The sequence below is a fragment of the Canis lupus genome, chromosome 12, assembly GCF_048164855.1.
Source record: "Canis lupus baileyi chromosome 12, mCanLup2.hap1, whole genome shotgun sequence".
NCBI lineage: Eukaryota > Metazoa > Chordata > Mammalia > Carnivora > Canidae > Canis > Canis lupus.
The window spans coordinates 53,448,939-53,453,889 of record NC_132849.1 but is presented as its reverse complement, the minus strand read 5'-3'; the positions used below and the strand labels follow the sequence as shown (position 1 = coordinate 53,453,889).

Here is a 4,951-nt window from a genome sequence, read left to right as displayed (position 1 = left end):
GTGCCTGTGCCCTGCGTGTGCGGGCACCTGTGCCAGTGCGTGTGCGTGCACTTGTGCCCGTGCGCGCGCGCCTGTGCATGTGCGCGTGCCTGTGCCCTGCGTGTGCGGGCACCTGTGCCGGTGCGTGTGCGCGCGCCTGTGGCCGTGCCTGTGGCCGTGCTCGTGCCTGTGCCCTGCGTGTGCGGGCACCTGTGCCGGTACATGTGCGCGCGCCTGTGCCCTGCGTGTGCGCGCGTCCGTGCCAGTGCGTGTGCCCGCGCCTGTGGCCGTGCGCGCGGCCGCGGAGGTGTAGGGCGGCGGGGCGGGAGCGAGGGCCCCGCGCTCGGCCGCGCCGCGCCTCCGGCTGCTCATTGTTCAGCCCCGTCTCCATGGCGACGGGAGCAGCTGCTCGCTCGGGCCGCTCGGCGGTGGCGGTGCGGGGCCGCCCGCCCCGCTGTCTGCCCGCCCGCCCGCCCGCCCGGCCTGCCCAGCCGTGGGAGCTGCCAGCTCGCTCCTCGCCCTCCCGCTGCCCGCAGGCCCTGCCAGGCTGGGCGCAAGAAAGCGTGTTTACTAACACCATCCGCACGGCTCCCTGGGCACCGCGGCTCTGCCCAGAAGATGTCAGGCCCCGGGCACCGGGAGGTGGGCCTGGAGCCAGGCTGTCTGCAGCCGGAGGGGGCGGGGGGGGGGGGCCTGGCCGGCTGCTGCCCTGGGCTCCTGGGCTCCTGGGCTCCTGGGCTCCTGGGCTCCTGGGCTCCGGCCTCCGGCGCAGCCGCCGCCCTGGGGGCTCGGAGGCCCCAGGGAGGCCCGGCTCAGGTTTTCCCTGCCCTTGCTGTGGGACGCCTTCCCAGAACGCCTCGACGCCCGGGCCTTCCCTGGCAGTTCTGCCCTGGAGGCCCCGTGGCCGCCCTGACCCGTGGAGCCGTTCACACCCGAAGCAGGCGTGGCCGTAAAGAGAACCGGGGAGCTGGGGTGGGGGTGGGGGGGGCGCGGGAGACCTCCTGGCGGGGTGGTCGCTTGGTGCAGACCGAGAAGGTGAGGACGGGTGGGGAGGCGGTGAGGGGAAGGGGTTCACGTCTCGGAGTGAATCACAGGCAGGGCAAAGACCTCCTCCCCGCACCACGCTGCCCGGGAGGCCCAACCCTTTGGGCTTGGCCTTGGCCGGAGTTCCTGAAGCCTTGAGACCTTTCTGCCCCTCATCACCCTCCCCTGTCTGCCCCCCGTCCCTCTTCCCCCCTTTCTGGTCTCTCCAACCTCACGTTCTCCCTCTCACCCCCTGCTTCTGCTTGTCTGGGGAGGCCAGGGCTGTGCGTACATGTGTGGGTGCGTGTGCATGTGTGTCTTGCCTTTCAGCATCGAAGGGTGTTTCTCTTCCGAATCTCCCCCATCGGCGTCCAGCCCCCCGGGGTGGGGCCGCTGATTGACAGTCACCAAAGTCGGAGTCTGAAGCATCAGAGCCGAGGGCCACATGCCCTGACCTGCACCTGTTCTTCCCCCCACAAGGCCCCCGGACCCCAGATCTCTCTACCATGTGGGGATTTCTCACACAGTCTGAGAATTCTCTCTCTGTTCTCCTGAGAGCCCACTGCCCACCACCTAACCACATTCCCCCCAGTGGGTGTCATGCTTTCTGACCTCTCACCACTATTTCTTTAGCAATTCTGGGTGAATGCAAACCTGACCCTGTCCTCCATCTGGTACTAGGAATCCAGACATAGGCCAAGGAGAACTCAGGCTTCCCAAGAACACTTTATTATTATTATTATTATTATTATTAATTTATTTTTTTAGAACACTTTGTAGGTACCAGGAATCCAGACATAGGCCAAGGAGGACCCAGGCTTCCCAAGAACACTTTGTCTACACACGGTACAGGTGGCTACCTGGCTGGATTCTGTTCCATGCCTACCCTGAGCGGAGACCTGTCCCTTCAGGCTCTTAAGACACACATTCCACCGCCCCGCCCCCAATGAGCCAAAGACCTGGGTTCCATCCTGCATGCAGGTAAGGAACTGAAGTGAGCATGTCCTCTCAGGTTTTGTGAGCCGAAGCTGGCCTGGGCTGTGGGCCTAGAATTTGCCTGTGTCCTGAGGAAAGGATCTCAGGCCTCAGCTAACAAACGGGGTAAAGGACTTTGGTAAAATTCCAGGTTCCTGCTTGGCTGCCTGCGATCCCTTTGAGGCCAGCCCTACTACAGACCTAGATCTGTTGAGAGGTGCTGGGGGTCTCCACTGTGGGCAGCCCCAGGTAAGGGTGGAGGAGACGAGGAAGGGGTCCAGTCTGTGAGCACCTGGCTACTTTGGGTTGAGCAGTAGTGCTTGTGTGTTAACCACTCACCCAGTAGAGTCTGCTTGGTGCTGGTCCTGGGATGAAACACCTCCCATACAAGCCCTTCATTGACTCCGCACAGAGACCCTATGGGGCCGAAGTGATCTACTCCGTTTTTTTTTTTTTTTTTTTTTTTTTCTACTCCGTTTTGTAGATCGGAAGGTGAGGCTCAGTTTCCATGAGCTGCACAGGGTGATCCAGCTGTGGCCCAGAAAACTCAGCTCCATGCAACCAAAAAACTTCTTTCTCTTTCCCGAATCATCCAACCTCACAGGATTTGAGGGGTGTCTCTTCTAAGCTGTGATCCGCTGGGGAACTCAACAGCATGCCTTAAGTGACTCGGTCCCACAGCCACCTCTTTAGTCAGGCTACCCCATCCCCTTGCTGGAGCCAAGAGCGGCCTCCTGCCTCCAAGCCTCCACATTTGCTTCCCTCAGTCATTTTTTCACGTAATCGCTAGGGGGAGAATCCTAAAATGCACATTGCTCAAAAATATAATCGACTAAAAAATAGAAGAAAGCATGAAATATAATGGCAACCCGGCATGTTTGAAATGACCCTCACTTATATGAAATAGTATACACAAGTGCATCTAGGTCGCCACAAATTGAGATCCACGGAGAGAGACAGAGACAGAGATTGAGGCCTAGGTCCAGTGCTGTGGACTGGCATCCATGGGTAGTACCCCCATCCCGCCGTGTGTACATGTGTGTGTGTGTGTGTGTGTGTGTGTGCGTGTGTGTGAGAGAGAGATAAATGTTGAGGTAAAAGAGAAAGCCATGGAAGGATACGTTCCAGGTTAACAGCAGTGATCTAGGGTTGGGGGGAGGAATGGAGAGAAAGAGAGACAAAAGGCCGGCTTCTCCTAATTCATTTTTATTTCATTTCACTTGTTACAACACACAAGCACCTACACACACACATTACTTCGGCAACTTAAAGCTAAATACATTTTTAAAAGACCCAAATCTGATTATGTCTCTTGTTACTTAATATCCTTCAATAGCTCCCCATCGCTCCTGGGATATCATCCAAACTTGACATGGTTGGCAAGGCTGTTCATAATCTGCCTCCTGTCTGCCTCTCCCGCCTCATGCCTCCACCATGCCAGGCCACAGCCTGGGCCGCAGCCAAACTGAATTCCACCTGGTGTCTTTGCTTGGCCTCTAGCTTCATATCACCGTTTCCTGTACCTGGAAGCCTCTTTCCCACCCGGGGAAGAGGACTTGGTCCCTCCATCCCCACCCTTCCAGTGCCTTTCACAGAAGGGCATCATGGCCTTGTGTTCACAGAGGGGGCGCTTTCCCGGGCTGTGGAGAGGAGAGAGAGTCAGGGAAGTTGTCTTCCAAGAGACAACAACTCCCTGGGTCTTGTTCTGTTTCTTGCTAGAAGAACTGACTGGCTGGCGGATGGTTGTGGAGGAGACTTCCACGCTGAAATGCATGGGAGGCCAGATCTCCTTCCGGAGGGGCTCAGACTACTGCTCAGACTACAATTGCCCACGACCACTTCTGAGCCCCACAGCTGGACAAACCCAGGGTCAGAACGGGCAGTGTGTCTGGCTCTCGACGCTGGTGACTTTGATAAAAGACAACTGTGGATGTTTGGAAATACCAGGAAATACCAAGACAATTTGAAAGAGGTCCCAAACATCAACTTAAGGAGGAAAGCTTCGTAACCACTTGGGGCCAATGGAGCCAGAAGACAAGAGTCATGGGCATTTTGTCATTTTCTTTTTTTTTTTTTTTTTTTTATGATAGTCACAGAGAGAGAGAGAGAGAGAGAGAGAGAGGCAGAGACACAGGCAGAGGGAGAAGCAGGCTCCATGCACCGGGAGCCCGACGTGGGATTCGATCCCGGGTCTCCAGGATCACGCCCTGGGCCGAAGGCAGGCGCCAAACCGCTGCGCCACCCAGGGATCCCATTTTGTCATTTTCTGATTGGAGATTTGAGAAGGCTTCCACAGGAGAAATCATACTCTCCGGGAAGATAGGAGTCCAAGTCTCCTGGTCTTCGGCTGGTGACCTCAGACAAGCCTTGACCTCTCCGAGTGAGCCTCAGTCTCCTCCTCTGTGTAAAGTCTACATAGTCCTTAAAAGCCCTTCCCTGTCTCACATTGTTAGAACCTCTTTTTTGGAACTCAACATTCACCCCCATTGTGGCTGAAACGCCAGAGTCATGACTGTAAGATTTTCAGTAGAAAAAAGGATTAAATTAAAACAAATAATTTGCACTTGGATACACAACCCCAAATGATCAACAGGATCACACAGCTTGACAGCAACCCATCATTTAGACAAAGATGTGTGAAATCAAGAGACGTTGAAAATAAAAAAATAAAAAAATAAAAAAGAGACGTTGAAAATCATTTCAAAATCCTGTAATTGTTCGGGGCTCAGCTCGCCCAATGCTGTGTGTGTACATTTTAAAGCACTGTTGTTTTTTTTTTCAAAATATATTTTAGTTGTTGTTATTCAAACCGAGCTGGCATCATGTATAGAATTGGAAGTTATTGTAGTCAACGTATAAACTGAAAGAAATCAGCCCAGGGGATGCCGCTTTCATGCTTATTTATGGGAAAATGCTGTTTAACTAACCTCGAAGTAAAAAATCTTTTGAAAAAAAAATCTTTCTTGTGCCTTGC

General features: G+C 55.0%; 1 long non-coding RNA gene across 2 annotated transcripts; it reads left to right on the top strand.

Moving 5' to 3' along the window:
• Window positions 1-447: 447 nt before the first annotated feature.
• LOC140601710 (uncharacterized) lies at window positions 448-4,673 on the top strand. 2 transcript variants are annotated; one of them, XR_012004751.1, is made up of 3 exons: window positions 448-621; window positions 1,771-1,983; window positions 3,314-4,673. It is a non-coding gene; the product is annotated as an uncharacterized lncRNA (long non-coding RNA). The 2 variants fall into 2 exon arrangements; XR_012004750.1 differs by having other exon boundaries at window positions 451-621; window positions 3,697-4,673.
• Window positions 4,674-4,951: the final 278 nt, after the last annotated feature.